The sequence below is a fragment of the Podarcis muralis genome, chromosome 16 (assembly GCF_964188315.1).
Source record: "Podarcis muralis chromosome 16, rPodMur119.hap1.1, whole genome shotgun sequence".
NCBI classification, from domain to species: Eukaryota; Metazoa; Chordata; class Lepidosauria; order Squamata; family Lacertidae; genus Podarcis; species Podarcis muralis.
Genome location: NC_135670.1, coordinates 15,844,484 through 15,861,295, shown reverse-complemented (window position 1 = coordinate 15,861,295; position 16,812 = coordinate 15,844,484). Strand labels below are relative to the sequence as shown.

At 50.0% G+C, this 16,812-nt stretch overlaps 1 protein-coding gene across 1 annotated transcript in view; it reads left to right on the top strand.

Annotated features, from left to right (window-relative positions):
* The first annotated feature begins 2,062 nt into the window (after positions 1-2,062).
* The window catches only part of AHNAK (AHNAK nucleoprotein), a 54,047-nt gene continuing 39,297 nt past the window's right edge, over positions 2,063-16,812 (top strand). Inside the window, exon 1 of the mRNA XM_028709677.2 lies at positions 2,063-2,248. The gene's annotated coding sequence lies outside the window, so the exon portion shown is untranslated. The remainder of the gene's footprint in view (positions 2,249-16,812) is intronic.

Below are 16,812 nucleotides of genomic sequence, written 5' to 3'. Positions count from 1 at the left end.
ATTAATAATAAGCACCCACAGTAATATTCAAGAAGTCTATGGAGGGGTGTCTCTGAACTGCTGTCCTAGGGAACAGGATGCTGGACTAGATGGGTCTTTGGCCTGATCTAGCAGGCTCTTGTGTTCTTATGGGGTGCTGAGGGTTTGCAATGGGCTCCCCTGCTGGGTTTGGGGCTTGGAGCGCAAAGCTGCTCACCACGTCTGGTGCCAGCCTAGTCTGGAATGTACCTAAACCCACTGCTGTTGTAGTGTTAAGCTAGATGTCTCCAGCAAAGCTTGCACTTATTTTCTTATATTCCCACTGAGAATACTCCCACATCTGCTACTGAGGGATCCTAGGATTTGCCCCCCATCCCAGTGTGAAAAGCATTGCTGTATGAACCCATTCTTTTGAAAGGCTCATCTAGATGGAGGAAAAGGTGGGGAGCTGGCTCCTTACAGTATTTTATATATATTATATTATATTATATTATATTATAGGGACGCAGGTAGCTCTGTGGTCTAAACCACTGAGCCTAGGGCTTGCCGACTGGAAGGTCGGCGGTTCGAATCCCCACGACAGGGTAAGCTCCCATTGCTCGGTCCCAGCTCCTGCCAACCTAGCAGTTTGAAAGCACCCCAAAAAGTGCAAGTAGATAAATAGGTACCGCCCTGGCGGGAAGGTAAACAGCGTTTCCGTGCGCTGCTCTGGTTTTGCCAGAAGCGGCTTAGTCATGCTGGCCACATGACCTGGAAAAACTGTCTGTGGACAAATATTGGCTCTCTCGGCCAGTAAAGAGAGATGAGCACCGCAACCCCAGAGTCATTCACGACTGGACTTAATGGTCAGGGGTCCTTTATATCTATATATTATAATAATAAATATTATATATAATAGTTTATATATATATATATATATATATACACACACATATATATATATATATATATATATATATATATATATATATATATATATAAAACACTTTACAGAATTTAGGAAGAGGCAACCTGAATATGGCAAGGTGGTCAGAGACAAATTTATGGAATAGGTGGAGGAGAAGAGCCACCAACACTGGCTGCTAGTTGTCATATAACTAAATGGAGCTTCCAGATTCGGAAGCAGTCTACCTCTGAACACCAGTTGCTGAGGGACATGAAGGGGGGATCTATTGCTTTGGGAGGTATCTGACTAACCTCTCTGGGAGGATGTGGGATGCTGGCCTAGGTGCCTTTTTGTCCTCCTGATCCAGTAGGGCTCCCTTTTACAGAGGGGTTGTTGACTTTGCCACTCCCTTCATCCCTGACCGTTTGGCATGCTGGTTGCTGGAAGTCCATCAAGATCTGGAGGATGCCCCCACAGGTTGCCCCCACCTCCTGTCCTGGCACTGTCCTTTTGGAGAAGAATTGGATACCGCATCATTGCAAAAGTTTGAGAAAAGGGCAACCAAAATGATCTAGGGGTGGAGTGTCCCCCCATGAAGAAAGGTTGCAGCGCTGGGGACTTTTTAGTAAAGAGGCGACATGATAGAAGTTTTCAAAATCTTGCATGGCAGGGAGAAAGCGGATAGAGAAAAAAAAATCTCCCTCTCTCCTAACACCAAAATTTGTGGATATCCCATGAAAGATGAATGCTGGAAGAATCAGGACGGAGGGGGCAGGGGAGGTAATTCATGCAGCACATAGTTAAACTATGGAACTCACTGCCACAGGAGGGCCACCAACTGGGATTGCTTTAAAAGAAGACTGGACAAATTCATGGAGGTGAGGGCTATCAATGGCTGCTAGCTGGGAACAACTGGGGCTCTTGCGCTCGCATCCTGCTTGGTTTTCCCCAGGCAGATCTGGTTGGCCACTGTGAGAACAGGATGCTGGACTAGGTGGGCCACTGGTCTGATCCAGCAGGCTCCTCTTCTGAGAGTGAGTGGGGTGGGGGGCAGAGCTTGCTCCGTTGCCTCTCTCTCTTTCTCTCTCTCTCCTCTGAGCCTGGCTTGGTCCCTCCCTCCCCAGCTCCGGGAAGGGGAGCGAGCGAGCGGAGAGAGAGAGTCACACCCATCCCGGGCTGAGAGTTACAAGAGCCCAGCCCTAGACTGGGTGCTGCCCACTCGGTGCGCTCCTGCGGCAGGGATACCACGCGAGAGAGCCTGCTCGCCGGGGCTCAGCTACCGCCTCCAGGAATCCAGGACAGGATCGGGGTCTGGGCAGAAGCAGCGACCGGGACGACGCCGGGCATGGCCGTGCCGGGCAGCTGAAGGCCACGGACCCGCAGGTACCACCCGGGCGGGCTGGCAGGCAGTGGGGGGAGGTGGTCAGCTTGGGCCGGGAAAGGGGGGGCGGTCTGGTAGCCCCATCGCACGGCCACAGCCTCACCAGGGCTGACGGGACTCTATTTAATCCCCCCCCCCAAAAAAAATCCTCCTGCATACTTGAAAATAAACTTGGGCACATTTTTGCAGAGCACAAGTTAGTCTCCTTCGAGCGCCCCCCCCCTGCTCAAAAAGCTTGTATGTTTTAAAAGCTGTGCCTTGTCGAAAAGGGTTCCCCTCTCTGTTTGCTTAGCCCCCCCCCCCCCCGTCCAGCCTTGGCACCTCTGGGCAACGCCCTTGGCACACGAGGCGGGAGGGTGGCGGAGCTTCCGCAGCCCTTTTTTTTGCAGAGAAGTTGATGGAAAAGTTGTTTGAAAGTTTTGGTGCGCGTGGAAACCGGGTCGGTTTCGGGTGCGGAGAGGTGAGCAAGCGAGGGGGAGATTCCGGGATCTGTGCCGATTCGTATTTATTGGAAACCGAAGTTATGGAAATGACTCTGAATTAGAGCCACCCACTCACTCCCTCTCACTTCGAAAAAGTCCAGGGCTTTCCGCTGGGTGTGACCCCGCCCTATCGTACTTTGAGGGGAGGGGTGCCCATTGAGAAGTGGGGGTAGCAAGACCTAGGAGCGGGGCTGGATCCACAACTGGGAGGCTATCCGCGTGTGGATAGGCGGTGTGTGTGTGTGAAAACCATCGGCTTGTTTACACGACGTTAGTTGGGCTAGTTGGCTGGGGGGGGGGGGGCTTGAGGGGCGATGCGAGGGGGTGGTGCTTTTGGAAGTAGGGTTTTGTCCGGAGGCGAGTCTGATGGAGGGGAGCTCGGATGTCCCCCCTGGGTTGCTGCACGAGACGCTGGTGCGCATGCCCGTCAAGGCGTTGGCTTACTCCGGAGTGACTTCTTTTTGTGGCATCCAGTTTGCAGATCGGAAGGCGTACAACCCTCAGGAGATCGGGCGGTTGCAAACAACGGGTGTGTGTGTGTGTGTGTGTGTGTGTGTGTTAGAGATCCCCTCCCAACCTCTTCGGACTTTTTGAATTTTGAGGGAATGACGCCTTTTTTGCGTTCTTTCGGATTACGGGGGAGTAAGGTCTGCACAGTCTTTTGCAAAGCTCATCTCTGCCCCCCCCCGTCCCCGTCCCAAGGGTGTATTTGTTTCTAGGGGCTGAATGGGCTTCGAAATTCTACTTATTTTTTCTCTTGGCTTAATTCGGAGTGGCTCCCTTTCGCATTGCTTGTCGAGAAAAGTCTGGCGTTCTGTAGAATGGGGCTTTGCGTCTTGCGCTGGATGTCACTTCGGATCCAGCCTGCAACAGGCGCGGCGACGCCTCCTGGGCTCAAACTTTTGCGCGTCGTTTCGCCGGAGAGGGAGCGGCCGTCCGTCCCCGCGGCCGCCTCGCCTGGCTCAGTCCGGGGCTGGCCCTCTAGTAGGTGGGGAAGCTCCTCCCTGGCGCTCCCCCCCCCCCACTTGGCCCCCCTCCAGCTGCCTCTGGAATGCGGTGGTTGGAAAGACTGACTAATGCGAAGCAGGCTTTTTAGCTGGCAGAGGGAGGGAGGGGCTGAGCCCCGCTCCAAAACTTGGGATTGAGGGGGGGGGCGGGTGAGTCCAGGAAGGGATCTCTCTCAAGCAGGAGAGAGGGGCAAAAGAGCCAAACGACGCAACACGTTGCATGCAAAGTAGGGGGGGGGGTCTCGTCTGTGGAGGCGCCTTGAAGGAGGGGTAGTGAAGTTCTACAGAAACTGGCTGTGTGCATGCTTTTCTGTGGGGTGAGGCTGGGGGAATCTGGGAGCTCTGAGGGTCTGAGGAAAAGCACTTTGCACGTGGCTTGTCAGCAGGAGCTGTGTAAGTGTGGAGCAGGGCCAGATTTGGGGAGGTTTTCAATAAAGAAGACTCTTTTCTGTCAGGGTATGGGGCATTCTGGGGAGCCAGGGGCCTTTGCACAGCTATTGGTAAGCTATTCCATGATGCTTTGAAGAAGTGTCTACAAATCCATGGGACAGACTTGAAGACATGTGTTTCTTCTGGGGGGTAGAGTTACGAAAGTTTCTCTTCCCTCTGCAGCCAACTCTCCTCTTTAGGAACACAGATATTTTAATGGGACCATGTGGGGTGTCTGATCTAGGGGGCTGCAAATAATTCTGTGGGAGTTTATATAGCTGAGGGGAGTGCTTGCTCCATAACACTGGTGAGTTTAATTTTTAGGGGCCCATAGGGGAGATTTATAGAAACGTGCATTTCTGAGGCTGTGCCCCCTGGGCTATGCGGTTGAGCAGCTCTGTGCCCCACCCTATAGGAATCCACAGTGGCAATAAGTTCCCCCACCTTTGTTCTGTGCACCCAACATCCTTGTAGGGTCCCGTAGCAGACATTATTCCCCTAGCAGATTGTAGGGGCCAGTACAGAGCTCCGTCTTATTATAGAGTCCACTCTTGTCGGGTTGTTCCTCCACCTCTTCTCATCCAGGATTGTTGTTGTCCTCCTGGCTGGCTCTCCAGAGCCACAGGTGGGTCCACAATGACACCCAGCTTTGCTCTCAGTTCTGCTCTGTATCTCTGGGCAAGGCCGAGATTTGGTTAGGCGAAAAGGGTGTTGGCCTCTGCCCTGGCAGGTAGGGCAGGCCGGAGCACACTGGTTCTGTCGCTTCTTCCTCCTCCACCACCGTGGTTGCTGGATCATGGGTTTCCTTGGGCGTGGCACCTCTGCAGCAAGCAAACTCTGGCCTGGTGCAGCACTAACCCCCCCAGACACTTTCTGGAGCAGTTCCTGGCCCCATGGCAGCTCGCTCGGAGCTCCCACGACAACCACAAAAGTTTATTTGAATTTAGTTGACACTGAACATTAACTCCCACCCCACCCCCTTTTTTTCGTCCTGCGTGGCAGGCGTCCCAAAAGTTTCCCTAGCACAAAAGTTGCTGGGTTTCCCCCTGAAGTCTCCACTGGAATGGACAGCTCTGAAAAGGGGCTTTGATGGGTCGGGAGTGGAGACACTCCCCCCCCCCCTCCACTTTTCAAAGTGTCTTCGAGGAGAGGCCAAACGTCCCAAGTGAACCAAGTTGGGGGGGGGGAGTGACCCATACACATAGCAAGGCCAAGGGGTGCCTTGGCCAGGCTAGCAGGCTGGACAAAGTTTTGTGTGTGTTGTCTCTTTTGAAGTGGCAAGATTCATGGTTGGCGCCAGAGGCACAGTCAGTCAGCTAGGGCTTTGGCCTGAGGACTTTGGGGGCTGTGGAGGGGGCGGCTCGCTCGGTCGGTAAGGGAGGGAGAGAACTTCAAGTTCAAAAACTCCCAACTCCTGACATGACGCTGTGTTGGGGTGGGCAGCCAGTGGGGGCCCTCCAGATATTGCTGGCATCTGACTCCCATCACTCCTGAACATTGGTCATCCTCGTTGGGAGTCCAGCTGCATCAGGAGTGCCCCATGTTCCCCACTCTTGCCCTATTCTAAGGCCTAGTAGGTAGCCAACCCTGTGCCTTTATTACTAGACTGCAGGTGAGGGCTCAGCTGACTGAATGCTCCCTGATTACTGGGCTTTATTTGTTACTATGGGTGCATATTCAGTCACATAAATCGCAACCCGTAGCTGTATAGCCCTGACAGAACTTTACCACCTCAGTGAGAAGCGGGACCTTGAAGCGCCCATTGAAAGACAGCAGACTTAAGAGATGGATAGGACAGGACAAGGAGGCTTAAAAAGCAACCTGAAGACAGCCCTGGCTGAGTCCCCCACAAACGTTTCCTTTCCCCCTCACTGGCATTTTCTTCCCCTCAGCTCTTGAAAGGGAGCCTGTGTTTTCCAGCTTCCCTGCCTTGTCCACCTTGCACCTTCCTGGCTGGTAAGGCCTGTGCTGCATTCCTTCTTCCAGTTTGTTCATGAGGTGGTTCCTGGCTTGGTCTTCAAGGCACAGTGTGTTAATTTGCCTTTCGCCATGTGTCCCTTTGCTGCAAGGGTTTGTTGAGGGCACAATTAAGCAATAGGAGAAGAGAGAGAGAGAGAGAGAGAGAGAGAGAGAGAAACCCCTTTGAAGGTTAACATTAGTTTAGGGTCCGAAAGAAGGTCTTTTCCACTGGAGTCTTTCTAAAAAAATAATAATGGCGTGCTTGCAATTATTTCAGGTTGCTAGTGTACGTTTTGGGACGTGGTCTTCCCAATACCAAATTTAGCTGTTCGGGGACAAATCGACAACCAGAGGGAGAATGGTTTTCGACCACCTGAAGAGAAGCTTTGCATTTTGAGGGTTGCATGCCTGCCAGCTGCTAGGTAATACAGTGATACCTCGGGTTACAAACACTTTGGGTTACAGACTCCACTAACCCGGAAGTAGTACCTCGGGTTAAGAACTTTACCTCAGGATGAGAACAGAAATCGCACAGCGGCATCAGCGGGAGGCCCCATTAGCTATTAAGAACGGTTTCAGGTTAAGAACGGACCTCCAGAAAGAATTAAGTTTGTAACCAGAGGTACCATTGTACCTTTTAGCTAGTGCACCACCCAAAATTAATCTCTGGCTTTCCTAATGTAAAGGCTATTACGTTGCTCTCTTTTTCTACTTCTGCCTAACCAGGAACTTGGGCATTTCATATACGGTGTGAGGCAGATCTGGGTAATAGCCTGGCTTTGCGTTTTTTTTGAAACAAAGAGAATCCTAGGTGTGTAACCTGATCCCTGCAAGCACCTAGCAGAAGGCTAAATCAGTCTGCAATCTCCATCTTCAGACTCAGTTCAAATGCAGATCTCAAAGTTTAAACCTCATCTGGACAACTCAAAAGTTTGCACACTGTTTTGTAACAGTTTGGCTGATTTTAATAGAGATGTGTTGCCCAGCTGTGGATTTTGGAGTGGGGTGCCTTCTCGGTTCTGGGAGAGAGTTGTGGGTGACTTCAAAAAGCAAAGAAACGCAACCCAAAACCTTTTTTTTTGGGGGGGGGGAGAATTGAGTTCCTTTGGACATCCCTGCTCTGCAAGGGCGGCGGCAGCGTTTGTGCTCACGAGGTTGGCGCACGTGAGACATGGAGTTAATTCATATGTTCCTAAAGGAAACGTAGCTCAGAATGTGCTGCAAAGGCCTGGTCCTTCCAGGATTCCTGTCCAAGATTTTTTGCGGATGCTGCTTTGGAGAAAAACTGTTTCCTTGCCAGTTTGGTATTGTCTTTGAAAAGGGTGGAATAATCCTGTACGAGAAGGACAAATGGAAAGCAAAGGGCGCCTGGGATTTCGGCTTCAGAAATGGAGGAGAACATTGCCTTGGTGGGGCTAAGATATGGGGCGTGGAAGAGAGAAAGAGAGAGAGAGAGGAAAGTGGGAGGTTGTATGTCGCTCTTGGGAAATCCAGAAAGCACAGGCTGGTCCCTGTTAGTAATTTCAGAAGCATGGTGGAGCCTTCAGCCGAGGCGATGAGTAACCCATTAAAAATCATCTGAATTCAATCCATTTTCATAATTGCTTTGCATAACTTCGACTCTTGCATCATTCTGGTTTTGCTGGTACTAGGTGAGCGGGCAAGGGCACTGGCGTTTCAGAAAAAGTTTCAGTTGGCAGCCCCTCCGGCTTCTTGAGATTTCATCAGCTCGCACGCTTTCAAGCATACATTTCACAACGATAAGGACTAGAAACTTGATTTAAAAAAAAGGGGGGGGGAAAGAAAAAGCCAGTACTGTCAGGTGGTTGAATCCTGTTCTTAACTGTCCCCATTCTGTCCTCCATCCGTCGTGCCCCTGTCGTCCTCGAACATCTCGGCATTCACACAAAGTCCTGCCTTTGAAAACAGCTCTGTACAATTTAGCCTCCCATACACCCATCCCTTCGTCCTCTTAATTAAAGGCAGTAACCTGTTTTTTGCAGTTCTGGGACACTTCGCATGTTTGTTGAGGGTGTGTAAGAGAGCTGTGACCCTCATGCCCTTGCTCCTCTTTTGGTACACGAGAACGAAGGTGAAAAGGGGAGGGGAGGAAGCTTCCCTTGCCTAGTTAGAAAACCAACAGCTGCAAGACCAATTTGGCTTTTCGTTGACAGTGTGATAATTGACAAAGGGACGGACAAACTTAAGCCTAGTTCTTACTGAGGTGGTCCGCTTGTGTCTGGAGTGGCTTCTTCCAATTGCAAGTTGCAGCTGTATGGGGACAGGGGGTTGAGTCCTATGGTTCAAGGTGATCTCTCTCCCCCCCACCCCAAGTCTGGAGCGATAACTGCCCAGACACATGTCATCCACCTTAATGGGAATTAAACTTTGACCTATCCGTGAGGGCTGTTGTGGCTTTGCTCCACACTTTTGAGAGCAGCGAAATTAAGCCAGAGTGTGTTCAGCCAGAATTCCATGAAATATTAGAGGAGGAAATCCCCAAAAGTATTGGGTGCGGAATTAAGTTCCCGAAGAATCTTAACTTTCCTTAAAAAGAAAAGAAAAGAAAAAGAAACTCACCAAATTCCTAGCTTAATGGTTGCACGTATCTGTGCTTGAAGATCTCTGGGCTATGCCCACTGAAATATCAGAGGGGGTTTTGGGCAAAGATTTTGTGCGGTTAGGGCATCCACATTACATGCATCCATATGTATTCATGCAAAAGGAAAGAGCATGCAAAATTATGCATGTTGCAAAATCCTGCCTCTCTCAGTACAGAGTGCAGAGCGCAGACGGCCCTGGGCATAACTGGCTGGCAGAGCAAGAGCCTCCACCATGTTCTTTGAAGACTTGTGAGGTTCCAAGCTTCCTGACTGACAGCTGCCAACTCTCCTTTGTTCTAGCTCCAAGCGCGCCAGCTTCCCATAGAAAGATCTCCCCCCGCCGCCCCTGGCTCTTGTGCTTTTCTATGCTATCAATTAAAACTTCCCCTTTCCTGGTTATTGGTACCCATATCTTTTCTGCTACTGCTCTAATAGCTTGCGGGGCAGGGGGCAGAATGGAAATTAGAACTGGGAACTGGTGTAGGTGAAAGAATAAAACTGCCTCTCCCCATTGCTGCTCTGCTCCAGTAACTTTTGGAGTCCCTGCCTCAGCCAGCTACTTTTAGGTAAATATGATACATGTGCATGCTGGTCTTCCAAGCTTCATCCGTTTAGGCCTTGAGTAGGCTCTTTTAAAATGCGAACCTTGTGGACGAGTCTCTGGTGTGTTGTGTGTGAGCATCATATACAGAAGAAATTGACACACTGGACTCGCGCATTCAGCATCCTTCAGTTTCATTAAAACAGTAGCAACCAACTTTGAAGCCCTTATGCTTACAAAGAGGAAAAGTGCAAGGAGAGTTTTCAGAGGGTCAAGTGCTGGACCAATTCCATGGCTTTCTGTGAGAACACAAATAAATTCTGTCAAATATATGTGGTTTTAAATTCCAGCATATTGTAATTTTGGATTTATTCAGTATGGTGCCTAAGCGGCCTCTTGTTCGAAAAGGGATCATGCTCTTTATGCATTCTGGATTGGACCAGGGCGCTATTGGGACAAAAAAAGAGAGAAACCAACAGTGTGCCGTTGTTTCCCACAGCTGTGAGTCATGCAGAGATGCAACGGGAAGCCTTGGCTAGGGTTGGGTAATTCGGCTAAATCTCTGGGTTGGAAGTGATTGTGTGAGATTTAATTATCTGGTTGCGCCTGATGTGGAAATGTGTCTGCCGCTGGCAGAAGCCTATTGGATGGAGGCAAAGGCCCTGATCAGGGAGAGAAGCAGTGGGCAACCTCCTTTGTGGCTGGGTGGGTGTCATTATTTATGTGAGCATGCTCACAGCCCTCTCCTGTCAGGGCTTCTTTAGCCGTGATTCCTGCATTGCAGGGGGTTAGACAAGATGACCCCTGGGAGTCCCTTCCAACTCGTACCATTCTGTGATTCTGCTGCTCTGTGCAACTTCTCATCTGCCTGAGGATGGGCAGCCTTTGGGGCTGTTTCGCTGGCGTCTCTATCGTCATCCTGTTCTTCTTTCCCTCCTCTGCACCCCATTTCTCCTGGGTTCCTTTGGAAGGAAGGGTGAGGTTTAAATCTAACATAAATAAATAAAAATTCATGCGCAGAGGATATTGTTTAAACAGGAAGGCAGATAGTAAAGATCCTCTTCCGTGAACGTAGGTGATTGAGGGGCAGTTAGACTTCGGCAGGGGAAAGGCAAGCACCACCCTCCTCCTCCTCCTCTTGAGATAAAAGATCTGCGCCTGTTTGCCCTAACCGGTGACTCTGGAATGAGAGGCAGGGACCAGCCCATGCACTGTGGGAGCCTTGTGGGTGTGTTGCTCAGTCCTCCAAAGGCATCTTTCTCTTTGACATGTGGCAGGCTGGGTTGGTGGAACCTGCTGGAGTTTGATTGAACTTGGGAGGATAAAGGCAGCTAGCTGCTTGATTCCTGCTGCAAGTGCGTATTGTTGAGAGCCGGACTAAAGACTCTGACTTGGGCAGAAGATAATGGCATTGTTATCAGCCTACATGGTCCTGAACAGAAGGATACTGGCAATCTGTAAGAAGAGCCTTGCTAGATGTGGCCAAAGGGCCATATATCCCAGCGATCTGTTTCAGGCAGTGGGAAGCTTTCAAAGGGGGGGGGGGTTCCAGAGGCACACACCCACCTACTCCGCTTAGAGCCATTGTTGACTCCCAAGAACTGGCGTTCAGTAGCTCTGCTGGAGCTAGTTCAGCAGAGGCTAGATGGCCACCTTACAATAAAAGAATGCAATGTCGAAACAACAAATAGTTTTTGAAAGCAAAATCACAATAAAACAAAGCATCGAAGTGATCTATAATAAAGTAAAATGCCAACGTATAATTGGAGGAACGAAAGCGTTTTTGTGTAGACCTCTTGGGGAAGGGACTTCTCCCTCCAAGATGGAGTGCCACAACCTAAAAGCCCCCATCTCTCTTTACCCGTCTCTCCTGATCGTAGCAACTAGGTTGGTTTAGGCAGGAACAGTTAAGCACTGCAAAGTAGTGCTTCCTCTTACCTGTCCTGAATCTTAAGCCCGTCAGTTTTGTTGGATGACCTGGAATTTAGTTTTGCATGTGGGAAACACCTCCCCCCCACAATACTTTCTCTGCACTGTACAAAAAGAAGAAAACTATGGAACTCTGCTTCCACAGGAGGCAGTGATGACCACCGATCTAGATGGCTTTAAAAGAGGATTAGACAAATTCACGGAGGAGGAAAGAGTTATTGATGGCTACTAGCCATGATGGCTATGCCATACAGCCAGAGGTGATAATGCAGGAGGGGAGAGGGCTCTTGTGCTTAGGTCCTGCTTGGGGTTTCCCCCCCAGGCATCTGGTTGGCCACTGTGAAAACAGGATGCTGGACTAGATGGGCCATGGGCCTGATCCAGCGGGGCTCTTCTTAGGTTCATAAAGAGATGTCCCTGCCTTACAATTAAATTTCAACACAGGACACAGGAGTCATTTGCTGCTCTTTGGGAAGCTTCCTTTGCCCAAATGAGCTTAGGGAGGGTCTGGAATAGGACACGAGGAATCTGGAGGCCAGTCTGACCCAATTTCACAAAGACTGGATGTTTGCTTCATGTGAAGGTGATGCAAGGAGGAGACACAACCACAGGAATTCTAGGATTGGAGTGTCACAGGGTTGGGGCACAGGCAGAATGCCAGATCCCAGCCTGCTGCAGCCCCCGGGGGCAACAGGAGTGGCAAAAGCTGCTCACTTCTCTTGCTCTGGCCTCCCCCCTCTCTCTTGTTTTTTAAATATCATTATCAGCCTGATCTCCCTTGCTTCTTTGGGGCTTGCCCCAACACAGTAGGTGTGAAGAGCTGGGTGGCGAGGAAGGTGCCAGTGGTTGGGCTTGTTCCCCCAGTACCTGAAAACAAGGCAAAGGGGAACCAGCAAAAGGGCCTGTTCATGCCCTGGAGATCACTCAGCAGCTTCAATAGGGGACAAGCCAGGGCAAGTCGGTGGAACCAAGGAGCCTGGGATGTGTCTGGCCAGGTTATTGTACAGTCAGCTATCGCAGAGGAGCATGTGCGCACGGAAGGGCTGGGTATGTGTTCTTGGTCTCCACGATACCAATGGGATGTGTGGGTGTGTGAATTGATTGCGGGGCGTGTGTCTGTGTACTCTAGGCCTGCCAAGGTGGAACCCATGAGTGCAGCAGAGGATTCCGGGGGACACCTCTTTAAGGCGCACACTCAAATCTCAAACAAGTTGTTGGCCAGGGTCTTCATAGCTTGCTGTTCTTGTGCCCCCCCCCCCAAGTAATCCCACTTTGCTGCTTCCCACACAATCCACATGTAGGCAGGGTTTTGTTTCTCATTTCTTAAAGCCTGGCTAAATAGGTCTCGCAGGGCTGGTTTTCCCCGCATTGCATCCAAAACCTACTGAACCTGTTTGACTGCAGCTACTGGAGGAGGTGTGCCTGCACCAGAAGAAGTGAAAGCCTTTCTCAGACCCCTTTCACTTTCCCTGAAAAATAATCCCCTGCCCACATAGGTCTTACAGTTGTAAGGTAGTTTAGGTTTTCAGGACTTGTTGTTTAGTCATTTAGTCGTCCGACTCTTCGTGACCCCATGGACCAGAGCACGCCAGGCACTCCTGTCTTCCACTGCCTCCTGCAGTTTGGTCAAACTCATGCTGGTAGCTTCGAGAACACTGTCCAACCATCTCGTCCTGTCATCCCCTTCTCCTTGTGCCCTCCATCTTTCCCAACATCAGGGTCTTTTCCAGAGAGTCTTCTCTTCTCATGAGGTGGCCAAAGTATTGGAGCCTCAGCTTCAGGATCTGTCCTTCCAGTGAGCACTCAGGGCTGATTTCCTTAAGAATGGATAGGTTTGATCTTCTTGCAGCCCATGGGACTCTCAAGAGTCTCCTCCAGCATCATATTTCAAAAGCATCCATTCTTCAGCAATCACTAGCCGTTTGCTAGTGACATGCATTTTATATTTGGGAAGCTGCTACACCCAAGTGCAAAAATGGCAGCACAAGCAACAGCCCCAAGAGTATGGCAGGAAACATGGGCTTCTGAACACACTGTGCCTCCACCTCCCTGCTTTGAACAACATTTCTGCTTTCCTTTTCCGTCCATACCCGTGTCCCAGCTTTGTGCAACTAGGACGGTCAGTGAGCCTTTCCTTTGTGCTGCAAATGCTTTCTCTCTCCCATGCATGCACACCCACTCCCCTTTGTCTCCTTTCTGGGTGCTCGTGCCCCCAAGCCAATGTATCTGGCAAGTTCTTTGCCTTCCTAATTGAATTTTCAATGCCGCTCATATGACTTTATGGTTTGGTGTTGCTCTAGATCACCAGTGGAACAAAGGCAGGATTTTCTTCCTCTTCTACACAATCCAACCCTTTCAATCCCTGCGCTGATTGGAGCAGAAGGGGCATGAAATTGAAAGGGGAAGAGAACAGGATCCTGCTTGTCCCAGGGAAGGTGCCCCCCCCCCAGTACAAGAGATTGTCCTTGCTTCAGAAGCAGCCCCCCCGCCTGGCATTCTTGGAGCACTCCTAATACACCATTGCAGATGCATGGAAAGCTTAAGTCTATGTGACCTTTGTTTGCAGTGCTGGAGAACAGAGAAACTCTGATCTTGTGCAGTTTTCTGGAATCTAGAGAATCTAATCAGAACAGCCCTTGCATGAGACCAAAGATCCATCTGGTCTTGATGGTGTGTGTCCCTTCCTTCCTTCCTTCCTTCCTTCCTTCCAGAATGACTGACCCCCAGCAAAACTATCCACTGAGCTTCATAGGTGAGTGAAATCTGAAAATAGATGAGGGATGGGGAGCCCATGGTCCTTCAGATGTTGTTGGGATTCTCAGTTTACCAACGTGGCCTGTGGTCAGGGACAATGGGAGTTCTAGATTAGCAACAACTTGAGAGCCAGAGGTTCTCCATCCCTGCTCAGGTAGAAGCAGATGATGTACCTAAGCAACTCAATATATGTGCATTGACTGAATTGTGCCTAATTTCGCTGGCAGACCTGGCCAGATGTGCAGGTTCTCTCCCTCTCACCACTGTGTACAAAACTCTACCTGTGGAGTTCAGACTTTACATCAGCCTAACAAAGACCAATGTCCTGGGTCAGGTTGTCACCAGCCCTCCACACATCAAGCGTTGATGACCACATGTTTTGGGTGGTAGATGGTTTTGCCTCCCTGGGCTCCATCGTAACCAGCAATCTCTCCATTGATGCTGAGCTGGACAAGCGTATTGGCAAGGCAGCTACGGCAATGGCTTTCCTCTCTGAAAGGGTATGGAAGAATGTGATGCTAATGACCAACACAAAGATGAAAAACCAGCTCTGTGTTACAAAGATGTCTTCAATTGTGACATGACGGCTGGCGACGATAACTCAGCTTGTGTGGGAATCCCTTGCAGATAAACCACAGTGCCTGGAGACAGTCATTCGGGTCATACATCCACAGCAGTGACCAGAGGAGGAATGACTGCTGGGAGGGCCACATGGTCCACCTGCATGAGCAGAACTGGATGCCTTCATCTGCCCCAGCTGCAAAACATGTCTCTACAGTGACAGCAGGTGCTGTAACTCTCCAGTGGTTTGACTTCACCCCCGAAGGCACACTCCACCATTGTCTCCCGAGACAGACAGATGCCAATCAGCCTCTGATTACAGTGTTTGACCTTTTGGTCCTAGGTCAGAAGAGTCCGTCCTTGCTGACTGATTCTTCCCTCCCTCCCACTCATCTGTTTTATATGTCAAATAGCCATCATAACATATACATAAAACTCGTAAAACAGGCGTTATGCAACTTATTAAATCTCAGCAGCGAATAATAGTGAGACAAGAAGATTGCAGAGGAAACATACCAGGGCATAGTCACACCCTCTTAATGTTTGACATGTGAAAATTGGGGCATGCCTATGTAAGCCTCCTGTTCTCAGTCCCGTGACCAGCACCTGACTCTCGTCCTCCGCTTGTTACACAGGGCTGATGTGCCTTCTCTGCCTCTTCTGTTCTTCTTGCAGTAGTTTAAAAGCAAAAGGGGCTTTATTGTCATGTTCCAGTATACACTGGAAATACATGATTGCCCTATAATATTATTAGTGGCAGCTGGTTTTATTAGGCAGTTTGCTAGTGAATCATGCATGCTTTCACCAGTGAGAGCTAAGGGTTAGGAAATGGTCTCTTGACAGCTAGGAATCTCCCTGTGCTTTGGAATATGACACCGATCAGAGCTTGGAGATGGCCACATCCCTCCTGCTAAGGGTTTGTGTGGGTGTGTATCTGGAGTTAGCAGCTGGGAAGACTGGTTGGAGGGAAAGACAGGCTGTAAATCCTCAGTGAAAGCCAAGCAGTTCAAAAGAAGAGGAGTGGGGAGAAGACTGCAGCCTTCCAGAAGTTGTTAGACTACAACTCCCATCATCCCTGACCACTGGCCAGGCTGGCTTCTGGGACCAATGGGATTTGGAGTCCAACGACATATGGAGGGTCGCAGGTTCCTCACCACTGTGGTGGAGGCAAGGTATATGCACCCATCCTTCCCTCCCTCAGGGGTGGAATATGTGTGGAGCCAGGGGACTGATGTTTCTCAGAGGCATCCTCAAGAGGTGAACTAGAGGCAACTGTGACGTATCAGAAAATAAAGAGCTGTCCCTGATACACAGGGATCATTGGGCTGCAGGCATATCAGTCCCAGCCACCAACCTGTTGCCCCAGATATGCAGCTAGAAGCCAATGGTTTCTCTTCGCTCCTAGTAGGTTTCAGATCAGGAGGTCAGTTTAGCGAGGGGCCAGCATGACCACCAAAGGATATAGCCCATTTGATGGTTTCCTTTGGGGGACACTAAGGGCCAAGGCAGGAATTTCTGAATAATACACCTCAAGTTAAGTTGCATATGGATTTTAAGCTGCACTCGCTTAGTCCTATTCCTAACCCCAAAGTGCTTCTGAAAAGGGATGTTGATTACTTTTGGGGGGAGCGTTTAACAACCAGACAGGATGGAGGCGGGGTGTGTGTGTGGTGGCTTCCTGCAGACTCTGCTTTATGTCTGCAACCCAGAGAAGGGTACCTCTCTCTCCCCTCCAGCAATAGTAACATTTGGTCTGTGTTGCTGCCACTTAAAATTAGTCCAACACAAAACAGCAGGGGTTGACATACCATACAGACCGGCACCCACTGCACCCAGAAGGTCAGGTCAGATTGTGCCCTGGAGAAAATGCTTTGAAAGGAACACTGTGTGTGTTGGTGATGCAAAATCTTGTTTACATACAGATGAAAGGAGGATAGTCACCCTAACTATTGAGAAACCACACCCAAGCATTGTCTGATTTGGGGGCAGGTGGGAGGGAAACGGGCAGAACTTATTGACTGTGAAGATACCTGCCTTTCATCCACAGACATAAGGGACTAGATGCTTGTTTGTGTTTCAGCTAAGGATTCTCAGTGCATTCTCTTCAACCTCCTGATTTTGCTAATCTGTACAGATAAGTGCGGCGGCAGTTCCGAGTTCAGAATTCAGTTCCTGCTGCAAATCTGGCTCAGTGGTTTGTCCTAGACGTTGTTGTAGGAATTTTAAGGTGTTGCTCTCAGCCTCCGTTATGCAATATTGATATTGATACTGATCTCCTTCGCAGGATTGGTGCAAAGGTTG